Consider the following 20,900-nt stretch of genomic DNA (forward strand, 5'->3'; position numbering starts at 1 on the left):
ACAAAAAACCTTAAAACATAAGAAAAAATCCCTCACAGTCAGGTAGTTAAGAAATACAAAAAATACAAGTTTTCACCATGGCTATATAGTATGTGTGGAATAATGACAAACTGAAATGTTGTTTTGTTGATACAGAGCCAAGAGTAGAGTTAGCTATCAAAGTTAGCAAACTTTTTTTAAGTGTATCACAGAATGTGTAAGTCTGAAGACTATTTCCCCATTATGATAAAAGATTCCACTTTGGTTTTGCTATCTGTAAAACATAAAGAGGAATACTACCCAAAGCAAATGCATACCAGCAAAGGCTTGAGCCAAAAAAGAAACTGCAAAAGCATTTTGGTTTTGCATTTTGGCTCTGTGGTACTGTGGTACTGCATGAGGCTGGGACTGTTCCCATAAGGCTTTGTGGTGTTAAACGAATCTGACTGGCCTAAGTAGGACAAAGTAATTTACACAAACAGCTTTGCTGTCATTCAGGCAGTCAACGATGGAGCTGGGTTGTTGTCACAGTACAATCCGAGTCAATCTCAATAAGACCAATCTCCTTTCAAGTCAAGAAAAGACATTACCATTTATCTCAATAAAGTCTCTAAATCTTCAGATTCAGAGCAACTGGCTGACCATAACAGCATCAGTGTAATGCAACATAGAGGCTTTCAGCAAAAGGTACTGATAATATAATCTACCATAAATCTGTGTTCCACAGGACTTATCTCAACAGTCAGGTAATCAAATATAAAGGGGGGTACTCTTTCAGGATTTCAACAGCAGGTACTGCATACACAAATCATGTGGTGGAGCTGCACATTGTGAAGCTGGAACCTGTGGAGTCTGTGTAGGCCTCACATCACGTTGAGGTTTGTGTGCCTGACAACAATATACTCATTGTTCAGAGGGGAAAGGTGCATCTGGTGCAGTTCTACCTGAAGTAAGTTGTGTGTTCTCTGAGGGACCACTAACTCTGTGAATGGGCGGCAGTGTAGCACAGTGGTTAAGGAGCAGGACAAGTGATGGAAAACATCCTCCTTGCTCTTTGAGGGAGGCACCTGTTAGCTGGCCTGAAAAGGAGAGCGGCAAAAGCTTCAATGCTGTCGGGAAAAATGGGGCATGGCTGTCCAGCTGGAGGATCACCAGCTCTACTGCTGCTTCTGGACAAGTTTCCAATGAATGGAGTCTCAGTGAAGACATCAAACTCGCCCATAGCCTGCTCTCAGCCTTCCAGTCTGAATGGGACCTTCATGAAAATGTCAGTGCTAGTGGGAATATTGAGCATGGCTCTAAAAATGTCCACTCTTCTCCAACACGGTTCCTCTTACACCACTGCAGTGGGTGATTTAGGAGGTGTGATCAGCGTAGCCCCAGAGTCTCCACCTGGAGCTCCCTTCACCGTGGGCAAAGCTCCATCTACATTTTCCATTCCTTCAAGTCTCTGAGGTCAGAGCTGTGCTTGTCCTCCTCCTCTACAGAGTCCGTGAGGAGCAGCTTTTAGTCCAATGTGACAACTCGGTGTCGTCGTCACATTCAACTCCGTGAGATCACTCCTCAAGCTCATCCTCCTTGCTGCTCTCAGGGAGAGGAGGATCAATCTCTGACTTCTCCCCTGCTCCCCTTGCCACTTCTCCTACCAATTTTGGACTCCTTGGCGGGGTCCACTTCTGCCAGGACCAGGGTCCTCTCCAGATAAGAGTATTTTGCACATGGCTGCTCCAGACTCCTCAGACAGAGGATACTACCTGCTGGACCAAATCATAAAACATTTAACTTAGGAAAAAACTTAAGTTAAGTGAAGGTCAGCAAGTAAGAATGCAAAGCTTACCTGCAGTGTCTCAAGGTCCCCACCCATTGACCAGAAAGAAAACAGTACAAAATTCTTTATGAATGACCTTTACATCACTGTATTTCTTTTGAATGAAAAATGTTAAGCAATTAGAGGAATTCATAGTATTGGTTTCTGCCTAAAGTGTTACTGCAAAAGCGTTATGGAAGTAACTGCTTCTGAGTGCTTTTAGGACTTAAAGCAAAGCGTTAGTGAGATTCTGGTTAAGATTATTGCTACAACTGCATAACTTCACGATCACATGCTGGAAATTTGTATCGTTGAAATTAGCTAAATGAATTTAGTTTACCATGTATTTAGCACTGATAATCATTGTTGTTGTTACCTTCAGTATACCCTCATCATATCATATATTGTATCATATCATATCATATGAATAGACTTAGCAAGTCTATTTTGTTGTGGGAGAATAAAACATCCTTATGGGAAACTGGCTGCCTCGGTCACTAGGTAAAAGATATCTCAGACTTTGGGATACTGTAGGCCTTCAGAATCCTCCATTCTGGCGTCCATTGACTTTGATATTGACCATTTTATCTGTAGCAAGCTAAAATAATTGTACATGAAAGGGACATTGGTGTAAGAGGGTGTTTTATACCTTGTTGTCAAGTCCGTTGTGCTTTCAGAAATAGTGTTGTCTGACAACTGCCCAGAGTGCCTGTCCTGATAAACTTCCATAATATGTCTTTTACAGCTGTCCTTTTTGGGTCAGGTTTTGTAAATGCTGACAGGGAAATGATTCTTCTGTGTTTCTCCATGCTGGTATCTGCTGTTGAGACTATCTCTTTGTGTGTATGCATGTGTGATTAATTATGGTCAAGTTTGGATTGTATTCATTCATTATATAAATGAATTGTGAACAACTATCAGCAGTTGGTTTTATCGTTTCCTATGTAGATTATCAGCACATTGTGTTTATGATTGAACTAACTAAATTTACATTACATTACATTATTGGCATTGAGCAGATGCTCTTATCCAGCAACTTACATCATTTACATTTTTTTTTTTTTTTACATGTTCCATTTATATAGCTGCAGTGTTTCCCACAGGTCTGAAATATACTTGGGGTGGTAGCAGGCGGAAAGGGCCGGCATTACCTGCCGGTACAAAAATGGTATACTACATGTGACAAACAACAAATACGTGTGACCTTTAACAGAATATTTTGATTTATTTAATATTTCTATTAAGGAAAAGAGCCCGTAGAACGCGGGTTCACGAAACGTTGCTGTCTCTGGATATTCAATGTTTAAAATGTTTCGGATGTTTTACTTTCACCCGTAATTTGTTGTTAAACCGTAGACATTCAGATTTGATGACTGAGAGACGTCTTCCATTGTATTCATTTAGCAGACGCTTTTGTCCAAAGCGTCGTACAAAAGCACATATAGTGGGCAAACAACAACACTAGCTACCTAGCGAGTTTTTTGTAGCTCTGTAACGTTAATACTACAAAGTCACGTTTGGATTTGGCACTTTGACAGAACAACTAAGCTAGCTAGCTAGCTAGCTAGCTAGCTAATAACCAGGGACGTAGCAGAAGTCTGAGTATGCCGGGTATGTTGCTAATAACTATAAATTATTATAGCCGAATGGTAGCTCCATCTCGATGATAACTTTGCGCCATGTATCGTTTTTTTTAACGAGGTCGTGGTACCACTTCGAAGTGGTGTCATACAACTCTGAAAAGCCTGCCCGGCACACACAGTATAAGCTTCTCCAGTTTGTCCTCAATTTTGGCTTTGATTAGATCTTTAAATTCAATGTTTATATTTCGCGCCGGCGCCGCCCATGTTCCAGTACGTCACACTGTAAAAACATTGTTTATTCGGAAAGGTCAGCGCAGAGAGCTAGAAAATAATCGATCGCGGATGGCGTCGTTCTCTCGACGGATAAAAAATAAAAATGCTAAAATGTCTATGTGTGGGGAAACACGTGAGCTGGATAATTTCCTGAGGCAATTGTGGGTTAAGAACCTTGCCCAAAGGTACAGCAGCAGCAATCAAACGGGCAACCTTTCAGTTACGAAACCTGCTCCTTAACCACTATGCTACATTCCTGCCCCCAAAATCTCAGCCACTGGAGATGCCGGGGATTGAACCCGGGGCCTCATACATGCAAAGCATGCGCTCTACCACTGAGCTACATCCCCATGACAGTTAAAAGCTATGTGTTTATCATGGAACATTATGCCTTATGGCCATGCTAATGTCCCCTTAATGTTTCAATCAATCAATGTTCATGATTGCTTTCGTGGCATATTAGGGATTGAAATGATGTATATGAATGAATATGACGTCTCTTACTTAATCTCGCCAGATATACATGGTTTTCCCTGACATAATGAATTTAGAGGAAAGAATAGAATTGAGCTAACAGTACTCAACACTGCAATTCTGAGTTGAAATGACAAATAGATCAGTACTTCTTTGTCACAGCTTTGTTGCTGGTAGCTCTGGAGGTTTTCTCATCTCTGTACAGTGGAAAACATAGCCCTTTGTGCTTGAGTTTCTTAACGTGTGCACTGTTTTTGAGTGCGCTACAATATTGCGTGTGATAATGTGAAGACAGGCGATGGAGGAAGACAGCCATGTAATCAGAGATAACTGGTGCATATAGCGGGGTTTTTTATTTGTTTTTTTGTAATTAAAGATATTCAGTTATACACAATAATACAAGTTTATTTACAGAGTTTATGTCAGTTGAAAATAGAACATTTGTTATACAACAGTCACTGTAGAGTCAGGTGCATGTTATGACATTTTCATACCCCAGTCATTAACAAAAGCAAACAATTTTACACTGGTGCAATTAGCCGCTGCCACTTTGCAGAGTTTGGAAGGGAAACAAGGCAATGTTACTTTGCTTCACAGGCCTGGATGAAAAGCTTGAAAAACAAGAGGGAAGAAAAGAATTATTGTAACCAAATGCAGCATGCATGCTCTTTGCACACTGTGCTTTGCCTTTTCCTACATCACAGCAGTGCAGACCAGTACAATCAGTGCCCTCACAGCTTCCTGTTCCCCCATTATGCCATCATAATGATAAATGATTTCTGCTAAAGTTTCATTGTACAAATCTGCCCACCAATACACAATACCAAGATGTTCATGAATGGCTGACTTTGAAACTAAGGAGGACAGGAAGTAAGTCAGCTGGCTGGTTTTGAAATGTCAGAGACCGGAATTTAGTAGGTCAATGAAATAAAGGAAGATGATATCCCCTGCTTCCTTGTCAACTCACCACTGAACAAAGGAAAATATACAGAGTGACGCCAAACTATTAAGACTTGGCTTTTTGTTTCTTTCAAACATAGATTAACCAGTACCATCAGAGCCAGTACATGAAAAGGACCAGCCAGTGTACCAACTACTGCTGAATTTGCCAAATTAAATTGTGTGTCAGAAGAGGTAATACTATAGAGAAGAGTAAGATGGACTTTTCCGTTGAAAATCTAACATCAAGGCACCCACACCCTCAGACACACCTTTAGACACACACAGTCATATTTGCTCAGTATGTACATTTGCAGGTCAATGGTATTGTAAATGACTGAAGGCAAATGAGGAGCACACACTTTATTAGGCAGCTTACCAACAGCACAGCAATGAAGAGGAATGGGTTGTGGCTGGTGGGTTGTGAGTTTCCTTGTGGTGCCACAGACAAAAAGGATTACCTGTTCCCTGATGATCACACTCAGACTGAATAAGACCTATAAAACCCAGAGATCTTCATTCTGGGACTGTCTATGCAGAGATCGAGGTCAATGCAAAACAAACATACAGACAGAGGAAAAATGCAAACAATGAAAACAAATGCAAAAGCAGTGTATCAAAATGGGACAGCAACACAGATCACACCGGCAACCTATAGCAGAGTACACGACTAATGTTTTGAATGGGTAAGAGGTGTTAATGCTATTGATTCAACAGCCAAGCTGCCAGCAGCATCATTGTAGCACTTGTCTAATACATAATAAAACAAAAAAAAGTGGGGTGGTGAACAGGGCTGATGGGATTTATACCTACGTGGGTCTGTGGGCTCCCTAAGCAGCACCGGGCCCAGTCCAACAGAAAGGCCAGAAGGGAGCCACACCAGGGAAGCTTATATCAGTGAGGTGTACCCCTACAACTGACTAACTGCACATTCTGGCATTGTGACCTTTTCATTTGCAACGGCATTAGAAAACTTGTATTTTCTCAACACAAATCTTTAGGATCATGCCTGGTTTTGCTCATTTCCTTAAGACACAACTGAATATGCAGCGTAAATGTGTATGATGTTGACCAGAAGCAAGGTTTTGCTTGGGTCCAGTGTCCCATTGTCATTTTAAATCCTTTCAAAGGAAATGGTGAACATGTCGTTTAAACCACACAAAAACAATAATCCTCCTTTCACTCAAACCGCAGGAGGCACCAAAGATAACCATTGATATACAGGTCACATGAGGAACAAACCATGGATAATCCACATGGAATGGCAGACATTAGAAAACATTAGGTCCATGTGATTCATGGACCGAATGCTGAATTATTGAGATTGGGGGCAGTTGAGAGCATTTAGAATGTGTGAGTATCATAGTATCAAAGACACAGGTTAACATGGCTGATTGCATCTACAGATAAAAGAGTCTTGAGGATTAAAGCAGAGTTCCTCGGTTGTTACAACAGCGACAGTTTGACACAATTTTTTTCATATGAAACAAAGACTACAAAAGGTTGAGACTGAAATGTGGGTCTGTACACATTTATAAATGTGTTCTGATTCCGATATACTGGTACTTCCTCAATAGATGGAGATGGAGATGGATGGAGAATTTATAAATATAGCAATGGTTCACATCTCTGATCTGTGAGTGAGCCTTCTGATGTAACCCCAGCAGGTTGAGGTAGAAAGTTTTCAACAGCTGATTTATGATATTGTTCTCACTGTACTGTTTAGGCAGAGGCTAAGTCCTTGTGATTGCGTGTTTGTGTTGCGGTGTGTTTTTTGTGTTGCGGTGTTGTGTGATTGTGCATGTCGGCTGCACCACCACATGCAGTTGTGGTTCTCGATTTTCTGGTGGGGAGAGCTGTTCCTGCTTATTGCTTTGATCCACTGAAGCCACAGGCCTTTGCTGCAGGCTTGCCAGGGCACAGGCTCAGTGTGTGAGCTCTATGGCCACTCTTCAAAGCTTCCTCAGAACTTGCCTGGATCAGACACGAAGGGGATGGAGCCAAAGAGGTCCTCGGTTAGAGGTTTCTGGAAAGACTGCCGTTTCTCCATGACGGCATCCACTGGCTTCTCTGTGGGACAGGTGGAGAGGAGAGCTCTCATCAACAGCACACACCAGAGGTGAGCCACGCTGCAGCTACACTCACCAGCTCCCTCTAGTGGTGTGGACACTGAGGGCACCAGTATTGGGTGGGGTTGTTACATGCACCTCATTTTTACCAATTTGGAGGGTTAACAGAGAGGTGGGACAAGTGCTATGTTGGGGAATCGATTTGTAACAGTTCAAAAATGATGATTTTCAGCACAGCAACACATACGATTAAAGTATGTGGCTGGCTCATCAGATTGGTTGACTGAAAAATGTATTTCGTTTTCAGCTATCCAGTGAAAACTGAATTACAGTATATGCAGACTGAAATTTGATATTAATAAAAACACTGTAGGAACATTACATTATTACTAACATTTAATATATATTCAGGTGCAGTAGATGCACTGCTTAGGAAATATCAAAGTAGATGCCCTGCTTAGGAAACACGCAGAGTCACAGAGGGACTGGAGTATATGGAAAATGAGCATGCAGTGACTAGGAAGTGAAGACCCGAGACTCAGACACAATGTGCACATTATACGAGGAGCATAGAAAACATTCTCAGAACTTGCTTTCTCTGAGGAGGTCAAACTCCCGGTCCAGCTCCTCCTCTGTCAGTGTGGAGAAGCTGTCCTCTCTGAAGGGGTTCCAGTGTGACATATCTGGAGGGCTGCAGGCGTTTGGTGGCGGTGGGGTGACCGCCTCCGTGTCTGAGAGAGGATTTCTGCCACAAACAGAAGCATAGCACAATCCCATTCACCCGTCTCCATAGGCCTCCCTCCTGCATGTCTCTGAACGTCACTACATTAATTACTTCATTAAAGGGCTTGAGTGAAATTATGGTGTACTGACAGACAGCAGCCAATGGGGTTTTCTAGAGGTAGCTCAAGGTGATTGGGCACACAGGCAGAACTGTGTTTTTTGTAAGGAACACATGCACTCTATAGTATTACCTTTTAATGAAGATGAAAATGTGAGTATGAGTGTGACTAGGCTCAATTTGAGTTACCTGTTGTTGGCAGAGGGGCGCTCCACAGAGGCCAGCCCTACATAACCTGTCCCAGGGGGGTTAAAGGTCCCAGGGGAGGTCTGAAACTCCAGTGGGGAGGGGACACAGGGGAACTGCTGCTGCTGACAGGCAAAAGCCAGCTGGTACTGCTGGATCTGTGAGGACAGGTCACAGTCACTAGGGAAACCAGGGGATATGAGTGGAGGGAGCCAATGGGAACAGTGGAGAGGCATCACATGATCCCCTTACAAACTTCCCCCTACCGGGTTGCACTTTAAGCTGCCTGCTGCATTTAACAAATGTGAGAATACGTAAAACACTACAGTTTCATGTTTGTGAGTATCTGTAAAATTAACATAAAATATACTGATGTAAATATCCTACAAACAAATGAATTCAAAATCATTTACAGGCTTGGCAACATGGGGAGGTGCAATTTTAATTGTATGTCACAGTCAGGTGGCAACAGGCAATTGATACACTAGCTGTCTATTTTGAATATGCCAAAAAGTGATCAGGAGTGTCTTATAAAGACTCCACACCGAGTACTTATAAAAAAACCTTTTAATATGCTTAAATAGCTGAGATAAGAAGGGATTTAACAGGCAAAAAAGCTGAGATATGAATTCATACTTCCTCACCACACCACTGTTTTTATGTTTTAACACAGAATTTCACTCCCATTAAATCTCAGGAGTTTGGGTGCAGCTATTTGTATCTGAAGTTAGAACAGATGGTGGCAATTAGGTACAGAATCAGCCAAGACTGTGATCTAATTATTTGTAACAGTACCAGTGCACAATGGGTCAGTATTTGCTATGCGACCTCACATTCTGGCAGTTTAATTCCCTAGAAATGAAATGAAGGCTGTTCAAAACTTTGTACATCGTCTCCATGCAATGATAAAGAATTGCTGGTTGCCTGCAAACTCCAAAACAAACTTCAACTGTGTCCTCTTATGTAACATGGGTCCTCAGTAGCTACCCAGCGTTTGAAAGAAAGCACTTCATTTCATTTCAAATACACAGCAAAGTCAGAAAGCACATTTGTAAATATGAATATATGTCTCCATATATGTCTCCAAACCATGCCTGATTGAACAGGTTAAGGTGATACACCATGACCCACACTGTCCATCAAAGAGAGCTGGGTGTGAAAGAGTTCCCTGCACACAGCTCTTACCATGGCGGCATAGTGGGCCTGCTGCAGGTATAGGGGATGCATCCTCTGCTGCTGGAGGGCCTGGCAATACTGCAAAAGACAGAGACAGCCAGCTGCAATGAATATGTCAAACCGGTCTCTCTGCTACAGACTGAGAAACAGAACTTTGAGAGGAGATAGCTGCCAGTGTGCATGAATACCTGCTGTAGATATGAGTGTATGTGCATGAAACTTAGTGTCAGGTGCATAGAAACTCACCTGTTGCATGTACTGGAGCTGTTGCAGCTGAGGCTGTTGCTGGTGCTGAAGGAGTAGTTGCTGCTGCTGCAGCTGTTGCTGCATTAGTTGCTGCTGCTGCAGCTGTTGCTGTTGCAGGAGTAGGTCTCCCGGCTGCTTCAGGACCTGGAGCTGTTGGCTGCTCACCTGAGGCTGCTGAAGGGACAGCCCATCCACAGGGGACGGCACTGACAGGACGACACGGACAGGAGACACACTCAGGCCGCAGACAGAGACAGCATCAAACTTGTCTGCATCCATGCTATTTCACTGCCACTTCAGCTGTCAAACTCACCCATAGCAAGCTGTGCAAAATGCAGCCACTACAGAAAAATAAACATGAAAAATTGCCTCAGCACCTGCAGCTCCATATTACTTGTCTGTCTACATCACAGCTGTCTGACAACACAACAACTGTCTGACCACACCTCACCACATCTGTATGTCCACTCCTCTCTGCCCACTGCTCACCTGTGTGTCCATTGCTGATTGGTCCTGACTGAATGCTCCCCTGAGTGGCAGTGTTGCCTATGGGAAGAACGCTGGTGTTTGCTGCCTTTGGTCTCTGCCTTGGTGCAATGGATGTTTCCGTTGGTCCGACTGAGTCTGTTATTCTGCAATGAATAATTCACTCTAAAAGATGCCCTGCATAGCCTCACATTATCAAAAGAGATGAGTACAATGAGCTGAAAGCACAATACACTGCCTTGTGTGCCTGTCTGTATTTACATGAATCTGATACAGTTCCACATTTCTAAAAAAGATAGTGTAGCAGGCACTCTACATAGAATTTGATCATCGTTCAATGCAAAGTCATTGTTCCCACAGGTAATGTGAGGATCCTGTACACCAGCCACACAGCAGTGCAAACACCTTCTCTTTCTCTGCAGTAGGGGAGGGGAGAGCCTGAGAGCTACCTGGCTTTCGTCAAGCTCCTCTTAGCAGCTGCCTCACTGGCAGACAGGGGTTCAGGAAGAGACGTGGGGAACGGAGAGTTCTGCATGGAGGAGAGACTACCATAAACTATCTCTTCAAATGAAATGATGCTGTACGCAAAACGCAAAACAACCTCACTCCTTTCACTTTCATTATGATTACTTCCGATTCAATTACATCTCTTTATTTTTCCCTTAATAGAATCCACACCCCAAAATCTATAGTGGGAGTGCTGGTGAAGCAAGTTGCCCTCTGTAAGAACTTACACAGACGTTTGGCACAGGACAGTCTTTTCCTGCCAGCATGAAGGCAAAGTGGGAGACTTGGTAGATGTCGGGTCTCTTCTCTTGATCTGGCTCTAGCATATACCCTTTTACACAAAAGCAAAACCCAAAAACATTACAGAAGCTTGCATATTTAATGTGCTAAAACAGAAACAAGAGTGACTAGAGTGAGAGTGTCTGTCTCTGTGTCACCAAGACACAGAGACAGACACATAATTAGACACAGCTAATAATTATTGATTATCACAGGCAGGCAAAATATCAAGTGCTGTCTTTTCCCACAAGAAACATATGTTCATATTCTGCCACTAAGAGGTGCTGGTGTTCAACTTTTCATTTTCCCTCAATTTAGGACTGAGCACTCTTCCCAGGTTCTACACTCTCTTTGAATGGCTGCATCACAGAGGACATGTCTACTTACTGATCAAGCAGTGCAGTTTTCTGGAGAACTTGGAATTGTCTGGAATAATAAAGGTTCCATCACATATGGCAACTTGACTCTCCCCAAATGGGAGAGAGAAGAAACACAGCTTGTACAACAAGCACCCCAGCGCCTGAAACACAGTACGAATACATGAATCCTAGCAATTCTGTAAACCAGTGGCGTCGTTAGATCCGATCATTCGGGGCTATAGCCCAGAATATTTTAAGCCTAGTCCTGAATATTTTCACCCTGAAAAATGAGGTGTTTATAGCAAAACAACAGACAGATTGTGTAACAGGGCGGAACTTGACTTGCAGCGTCCGAAGATGTGATAATAGTTATTTATTATAAAGGTAGATATAGCCTCCCCAACCTACTGATGCTGATCTCCCTTCAAAAAAAGACAAGCCCCAGGCGAACTTGACTTAGCCCTGGATCTTTTCCGATAACTAGAAATGTCCCTGCTGTAAACCACTGGAAAACACATTGCGCTTAAATCAAACAAAAGCTGGCACAGATAGCAGCCCCAAAAGCAGCATGTTTCATACACTAATAGAATTATTATACTTTGCATTATATCATATTTTGGATTTTACAATAAATAATGCAATAAAAATATCTAAAAAAGAAAAAGGCTGAGGTGTGGTGAATAAGAGGGTAAACAGTCTGAATGTGTGGCTGAGCCATCACTTTGGGGGAAACTGCAGGACTGTGATTACAGTGAAATGGAGCATGTGCGCCACCCTCTTCCCTGTCCCACAGCTCGTGTTATGTCTCAGCTCTATCTTAAAGTGTCAAGGGCAAAAAAAGCATCAAAGAGACTGCTCACCCTGATGGGCCCTGCTCTACTCAAAACCAAGGGAAGCAGGAAGGCTGCCCTCAGTCCATCCTCTAATGTCACCCTACACTTACCATCACTGTGGGGACAGCGTGTGTCACCATTCCAGCAATGCAGGTGTGAGGGCTGTTTTGAGTGTTTTGAATGGGACATTGGGAAGGTTTCAGCAGCTGTTCTTGAAAGCCACAGTTCTCTCTGCGTTAGCAGTTGGAACTGTGTATCACAGCTGTCCACCATCAAGGTTTACCTTACCATAGATTTTCTCTCTCAGACAGATTATACCGATTCAAATAAAATACCTCACAGCTAGCGCAGTTAATCAGGTACGCCACGCAAAAAAATGCCTATTAAACTGGAAACCAGTCTGTTCTTTAACCAGCTAAGATCTGGCAAGTGTCCAGGCTCACCTACACAGTACAGGACGGGAGATATCTCACAGATCTTACCCATATATCAGCTTTAGTGGTGATGGCTTTGCCTTCATGGAGATTAATCATCTCAGGGGCTCTATATGACAGGGTCGTATACCTGACAGGTGAACAGGAAGTTGTCAGGGATAAAGTTCACCACCACATCTGCACAACACAGCACAGCACAGGAGAATAAAGGACCATCTGAAATTACACAGCCAATGAAGCCAATGTGTTCCACTGCAGTGGGCTCGGCAGATGTATCTTTTTATTGCAACCTTTTTAAAATATATCGATTTAATCCAATTAATTCATTTTTTGAATCGTGCTGGTGACATAAACACTGATGTGACTAGTCAGACTCATGTGTAAAGTCCAGGGGAAGTGAGCACCGCTGATCTGAGATCAGTCCCTCAGGTAGCCCTGACTGGGCTAAATGCAGGGGAAGATTTCAGCTGCTATATGAGGGACTGTCCAGCACACAGACTCCCACTGCACAGCACAGTGGAGAGAGACACCAGGACCAAAGCGCAAGCACAGCAGGCTAACCAGAACTAATCAGTTATACAACTGAATTAACTGACTACCCACCGAGATAATTGCATTAGGTTACTGGTACCATCGTTGACCTTCAGAGGAGTCTTCTGATTGGCTAGAAAAGGATTCTGACCCTTAATCTCCTCCCTCCCTTTTCCATCTGATGGAAATTTACTGAGCAGCGCACAATGAAGTTACCACCACGTCACGCACGCACAGTAACATCTAACCACAGCTTACTTTTTGATTTCGTCCTCCACCGCTGTAACACCATCTCTGTGCGGGAGGAGGACTTTGTGTGTGGCACTTCCAAAGTCACACAGCACATAGTTTCCCTGGTCGTTCAGCAGGATGTTCTCCACCTAAGATCACAAAGCCAGTTGCACAAAGTCACACATTAAGGCGTTTGAGTTTCCACTTTGAGAAGTGAGACTGAAACAGCAGGATATAAGAATGTAGCTGTTTGGAATGAGAAAAAAGGTTCCCAAATGGTCTGTGGACAGAACGGTCTCTCACACACTGTGAAACCATGCAGGGAGAGGATGTGTGGGAGGAAAAGGCATGAGCGTAGACTAAAGAGGCTCCGTGCCTTGAGGTCTCGGTGGATGACCGGAGTTTTGCACTGGTGCAGCCTGGCCACGGCTTCGCAGGTGTGGCAGAAGATGGTCAGGACCTCTATCTCGCTGAACCCTGACTGCAGGCGCTGGTTCATCTGTTTCACCACCTGGCCAGCTGCGGACACACAGGGGACATGTCAGAGGTGCCAGAGACCCACAGCACCAGAACAGGACCACAACTGGATCCCACAGAACACAGGAGGAACACATGTTTCAGTAGAGTATGTCCTACAGGAGGCAGAGCAGAGAGGCAAAAAAGAGCAAATGAAAGTGACCGTGAGGTTAAAATGTGACATCACACATTACAAGTGTGAGTACCTGACTTACCTCATAATGTATCTAGTACACTTAACTGGCTAACCTAAAATAACAAAGACCATTTTCAAGTTGGAAAATCTCTCTGAGCTTAAATAAAAGAGGAGACATGAGAAATGAAGAGAAATTAATGGGTGATTTTATATTCTCCAGACCAGCCTTTCCCAATCCTGGTCCAGGGGATCCACCATGTAAGGAGGTTTCACTTCAACAGAGCTCAAGTTATTACAGTTGATTGAGCAGTAGGTTTAACAAAAATACTAATAAAATCAGGATTTGACATCTGTTTGGCTCTTACTTGCTAGAGGTCCTTAGAAGTAACAGAAATTGGTTTGCTGGTTTGCCAATTTTCTTTACATTTACATTTATTTATTTAGCAGACGCTTTTATCCAAAGCGACTTACAAAAGTGCATACAGTAAATACAGCGACAGTACGGGGACAGGATGTGTACAGTTCCACAATGAGACAGTTCTCAGCTGAGAGCAAGGTCTGTTTGAGGACACAGTACTATCTATTCTTTAATTTAATTTTGTAATTGTGGGCCTTCAGAAAAATTGTGATTAAGATTGATAAATGAATTAAACATAAACTGAGTACCAGTTATTATAGGGTAAAACAAAAATTAAGCTCAATAATGGTCAAATACCGTTACAAGGGTCCAACATTGCCATAAATGTGCTCATGGAAATCTCTTTTTCTTATGAAGACAAATCTCTCTTAACACCTTAACATAACAATTAGAGCATATAATTGTACATACATGTAAAATCCAGATCAGCATTCACTGAACAGCTAAACCTGACTAATTGGCTGAGGTAATTCTGAAGTCAAACCAGCTTACACACTGGATCCTCAGGACCGGGACTGGGGAACCCTGCTCTAAGATCACTGAAAGATGCCCTAGCTGGAAGTGCAGAGGGGGCAATAATGAGGTACAGTGTAGAAACACAGAGGGTGGCAGGCCATACCTTTGCAGTACTCCATGAGAATCAGGACCTCCCACACACCGTCTCCCACCAAGCTGACAGCAGAGTCCAGGTACCTCACAATGTTCTTGTGACCTGACAGCTCTTTCTAAAGAGGTCACATAAATAAAGTCACCAACCTAACCTTTCTTACCCCCTTGTTCACTGCTAGGAGTAAGATCAGGTTTTACTGCAACTGAGCAGATTTGTCTGTGGATAATCCAAGCACTGTATACCTTGGTCTGGGATTTTTTTCCAATTTAAAAGTAATAATCATAACCAATAACCAATCACCAATTAATGCTGTTTTAAGACCCAGCTGTGAAAGACCAACTATTCCAGACTGGTGTGCAAAGGTCACTACCTGAATAGGACACATTCATATTTCATTAATGACTGTTACTGTACATATGGCAGGACAATACTTTCAATGGGGAACAGTGGTGTTGCAATATACAAAATATACAGTACACAATATATATTACACAATACTGCAGATTTTTCAAGAAATGAGTCACTATTACAGTGTATTTATACCCGACACAGTGTATATAATACTTTCCTTAATATTTCTAAAGTGAAGACTGTGCTGCTCCGCTGGTGAGACGGCGCTGTTGGAGTGGTGAGTGGATTCAGGGGCTCACCATGATAGTGATCTCCCTCTTGTGGACGTTCAGGTCCGGGACGTTGTTGACACACATCCTCTTCAGGGCGCATCGCGCCCCGCTGTGAGTGCGAGCAAGGAAGACCACCGAGAACCCTCCTGCAAAGACAAGGGAAACAGCTAAGCACAGCCTACCCATCACTCAGTGAACCTGGGAACAGAACGGGCCAAAAAGCACACACCACAGCAGGAAGCTCGCTAAGGACATCAGCTAACAAATTGGGGCATTTTTAGAAACACAGACAGGTTCAAATTCTAGGCACGGCAAAAATAAATCGGTGACCAACAGGCTGAGTGAATTTAGCAGGCAGACTGGGACTGGGTGTGACATTGATGTACAGTGTGGAGCAGAAGGGACACAAAGGAAGTATCCTCAGTCCAGAGTGAGCCCCAGTTCCTCTGCGGAGGAGAGAGCACACACTATTTGGGTCACTGGTCTAGTTCCCCCACAACTACATCCCGCCATTAACACCGTAGACACAGACACGTTGAGATTATCAAGCCCTTTTCATCAGTTAAACCCTTTTTAATTATACCCCCAAACAAACAGAAACTCGCCACACTGTTGGCCAGGTTGTCCTTTCATTGCTGACAACTTGAGTTTCATCTGCCCTCAATAATCTTAGACTGGGAGGGATGAAATCTGGGACTTTTCCCACTTTGAGTTCATATCTATTTAGAGGTTTATTGTGTGAGTCCTGTTCTAAGATGCTGTTAAATGCTAGCCAGCTGCCCAGATTCTGCTGGCCTCAGGAGCTCAGACGTTTAAAGGTTCATTTGAGGAGGTAGAGCAGCTCACAAAGGCACAAAGAGAAAGAGCTGAAGAGACTGTGTTTAGCCAGTAGAGCAGATCTGAGAGGTAAAAATTCTGCCATGAAGTATTACACATCAAAAGACTGTTTATTCAAAATGATAAAAGCCATGCCTTTGAGAATTATTATGTTCTCTGCTCTAGAGTATGCCAAATTGCGGTATTAAAATTACATTTATGCATAACTTAATAATAATGTGTTCGCTCTCTTATTTTTCCAAAATCACAAGAAATGGGGCTTGGTAAAGCATGAAGACTTTTCTTATTGCCACAACAAGATGAGCGTGAACAAGTATTTGCCTGACCACATACAGTGGATATGAAAAGTCTTCACACCCTTATGAAATTGCAGGTTTTTGAAATGTAAAGACAGAAATGGCAACAATGTAAATGTCAGACTTTCTCCATCTGTAATGTGATCTTCCAACAAACAAAAATCCAGAGTAAAAACAAATAGTTAATTATAAGGAATATTTAAAAAAAAAAAACTACAACACCCTGATTGCATAAGTCTGCACTGCAATTTCATAAGGGTGTGTAGACTTTTTATATCCACTGTACATACAAATACATACATTCATGAACACATACACACGTAACAAAAACAGCTGCTAAGCAAGCTGATGTGAAATCACCAGGGATCTGCAGAGACAGGCCAGCTTCCTGTCCATGCTGGGATGGTGTAACGTATTCCTTCCATTACATTACATGATTGTCATTTAACAGACGCTCTTATTAACAGCGACTTACACAGTGCATCTAAAAATGTGGCACGAAAAGTTGCATAAACAGACACTAATGACACATGCACAAGCGTCAGTGACAAACATAGCACCCCTGATCTGCACAGTCTGCAGACTAACCTGTCCTCTTTTAGCACTAATGAGGACACACAGCAAAGAAAAGACTTTTAAACCTTTCCAAGCACATCTCCAAAATAACTGTTTCAAGAGCCTTACAAACATTACACTATAATCTAAGTAGGAGTTACAGTAGCGATGACAACACGCTTCATCAAATGGATCTTTTCTGCAACACAAGTGCAGCTCTTCTGTTGGCAATGCCCAATACTATCTATACCTTTCAACTGCTTTAGTCCATAACTGTTCTTTTGAAAAACAGTGTCAATTATTTGACTGTCGTTTGTGTTCTAAATGCCAGCTTAAATTTGACTTGGGGTCTTCTAAAAAAAAAAAAAAAAAAACAACCTTGCTGCATGAGTTCATTTTAAGTTGGAACACGTATATTTGCTTTCGACAAAACACATGCAATCTTTTTTTTTTTTTTTTTTAAGATAAGAGTCTCTGTCAGAGCATAACCATGCAGACTGACTAATGAATTACCCAGAGCTGATCCACAGATGAAAAGCACTGATTCTCACTGAAAAGCACATGAAGTAACCCGTTCTGTAGGGGTTTGATTCTGCTTGCCTTGTGAGTCACTGCCCTGCAGCCTTACCAAGATCCAGGGGGCAAACAGATTAAGCCTGATAAGGGCATTTACACAGGGACTCAGGGTATAATTTACACAGACAAAACAAAATAATTAGGAGCACAACAGCAGACTAAAATGCAGTCACAAGGAAGGTCATTATTTTGGAAGTCTGGGCAGGTAACTGGACAGGGAAGACAATCTGGCGATCTGCAAGATGGGAATAGAAAATTATTCACAGACAGAACGTGAAACTGCACAGGACTGAACTACGAATCAAGACCAACATTTCCGAGAGCTCACGTCTCAAAAGAAGTACAGTGACAGACAACAGAGAGCATTCTCTGTGTCATGCTGGGCCTTCTGCTATGTGGCAATGCAGGGTAATTCCTCTGACTGTGCATGCATTACATAACCAGGTTAAGCCTCTGAAAACAAAATCACAGTGCCAAATCACAGTAAAACAGCACTCCCCTGTGAACGCAGTGTGAGAGTGATCATTGTGATATCCTAGACTTCCACTACCAGTGTTTCTTCCCACTAAATCATTGATGCTACATCAATAATAAACACAAGATATAGGATTTAATGCTATCCACAGAGCATGAAATCCTTCTGTGCTATTCTTCATTTCATCATTTCTACGTGGGGAAAAGGGCTGACTTTTCACTGTATCGGCTGAACTGAGCTCCTGAGCAAGCAGAGGGGTGAAGACTCACCCTGACATTCCCCAATCCAACCCAAAATCTTTGCCAAGTAAAACTTCAAATGTAAAAAGCTTTCAAATTCATTGCCTGAACAACAGCACTTGGCCGTGAGAGCCAATGATAGGCAGAGTATACACACAGGACAGATCACCTTTGTATTGCGCATGAAGTCCTTCAGGTGGTAAAGTCACTCTGAATCTCAGAGGACGCAGAAGGCTCCTGGAGGAAAAATATGAGCCCCACACCAGCTGTATGGTGTCTGTCTGGGGACACCCTCTGAGCCCCAGAGACAGGGAGAGTTTGAGGCAGGTGGCCAAAAGGACAGCGAGATACAGCTCCTCTCCCTGGCTGCGAATCTCTGCCATATGGTCCAGGATCTGAGTCTCAATAAATCAAGCGGCAAGTGTCATACCCCTCCCCGCTATCTACCCAGTCTAGTCCTCATTTCTTCCTAAAATGGCAGTAGGGAAAGTAGCTCATTCGCCCATGTCTACAGCTTGTCTGATTTGTTGCAGGGCTCAGTTGCACAGCTCCTTGGCTTAATGGCATCGCACAGCTGGAGAAGACGTATCAGCTCTCACTGCACAGGACCGTAGCTCTGATAATCAACAGGTTCTGAAACTCCATGTGGGACCGTGGTCATGTCAGCAGATCTGATAATGGACAGCTGGGCCAAAGAGACATGGGTATTTCCATGTGATGCGATTATGATCTGAGTTTCATTATGAAATGAGTGGTGTCAGCTGAGACATTACAGCACAAGAAGAGTTTTGTCACTTAATACAGTCGTATGAAAGAACTACAAAGAGGCTATGAGAGTAACAGTCATTGTCCATTACACATTTTTTATAATAATGCACTACTGTTAAGACTTCAAATTGTCAAATTGGAAGAGACACACATGGGAAGACTCACCTCTGGAAGATGAACGCATTTCTCTGAGCATCATAACTTAGTATAGAGTATAGTACAGTACAGAGTACCACCGTGTAAAGTGTGCCTCATTTACTGTCATTAAAGCAAAGCATGTGCCATTGTTTCAAACAAAATAATAATCCACTCTGCATCATACATTAAATTAAATAAATCTTTAATAAAAATCAAAGCATACAACAGTATGAAAACTGTGACACAACATTGTCACTAACTGCAAAAAAAAGGTACCTCATTCCACAACCATGTAACCTCTGTCACCTGAACTGAAGATAAAGGCAATAGTGGGAAATAGCCTATTCCATACAACATGAGAAATAACCCTGTAGATTTAAATTGGTGCATAGAATCTGATATTAGTGGAGGTAGCAAAAAAGCACCATGCACAGGGCTTCCCCTTCTCTCAGCAGTGGAGAGTGAGGTCTGGAGGCCGCAGTGCTGCCTGCACTGAGGGAGAGTCCTGTCACCCCTCTGGAATTCTCTTGAGTTCAAAGGCAAACTCTTGTTACATCACCGAGTAAACTACATTGACACCCACATCCCACATCCTCTGGCTGGATCTTTAGTGAAAGTTAACTACACAAGACAGGGTACCAGGAACAGACTGCAAGGTGGCCTCCTAACTTGTAACAGGAAGTGACCAAACTAGACTCTAGAACAATCTCTTCATTTGAGGGATGAAATGGGCACGTTTCGGTAGTTTACACAAAGTGCTGCATGTGCTGTAACAGACTAAGGAGTGATATTGATGCTGGAAAACCATGTCTGAACAGATTTCAGTTGCGCATGAACACAGATGTTTGGCATCTGAGCTCCATCTGTTTGACACAGGATAAACATACGGAGAACACACTTTTTCAAACAGGACTTTCCAACAGCCATTTGTTCAAATAATCTGCCACCTGAAACCCCATCAGTCTCTTAGATCGAATTACAATGCTTATTAGTTAAAACAAAATTAATTTACAATTTTTTACTCAAGCAGCACTGAGTGTGTGTTTTTTAGGAGCCTGTCTCCTGCACACGTACGTTACGGGACGTTCCATACATTTCCCACAGGGGTGTGGACTCAGACAGCTGAGGTTTTTTCCTTTGGGGGGGTTTGATAATACTCCACTGCAGCTGCTATAAAGAGAGATCTGCTTTCCAGCCAGAACAAGGAAGAATGCTTCTCCTCCCATCCTGATAAACCAAGGGTGGAGAATTTCAGTGTACTTAGGTCTATGAATTTAACGCACAGGAAAGGCAGTGATTTGATTATGTGTCTTCTTCAATACATTAGTAGTGTTGGATGGTTTAGCAAGAAGCATTTATCTTTGGATTTAGTTCCTCTTACTATGTCACCTTCTTCCTCTGAACATCCTTAAATAAACAGGAATGAGAGTGCTTTAGTCTATCTGACAATATCATAGTCCGGCTCTCTCTACACACTAAA

At 42.7% G+C, this 20,900-nt stretch overlaps 1 non-coding gene and 1 pseudogene across 1 annotated transcript; both read right to left on the reverse strand.

Annotated features, from left to right (window-relative positions):
• Positions 1-1,049: 1,049 nt before the first annotated feature.
• Positions 1,050-20,900, reverse strand: part of LOC118777599 — a 28,244-nt pseudogene continuing 8,393 nt past the window's right edge.
• trnaa-ugc lies at positions 3,921-3,992 on the reverse strand. The gene has a single exon. It is a non-coding gene; the product is annotated as a tRNA-Ala (tRNA).

The sequence above is a fragment of the Megalops cyprinoides genome, chromosome 5 (assembly GCF_013368585.1).
Source record: "Megalops cyprinoides isolate fMegCyp1 chromosome 5, fMegCyp1.pri, whole genome shotgun sequence".
Classification (NCBI taxonomy): domain Eukaryota; kingdom Metazoa; phylum Chordata; class Actinopteri; order Elopiformes; family Megalopidae; genus Megalops; species Megalops cyprinoides.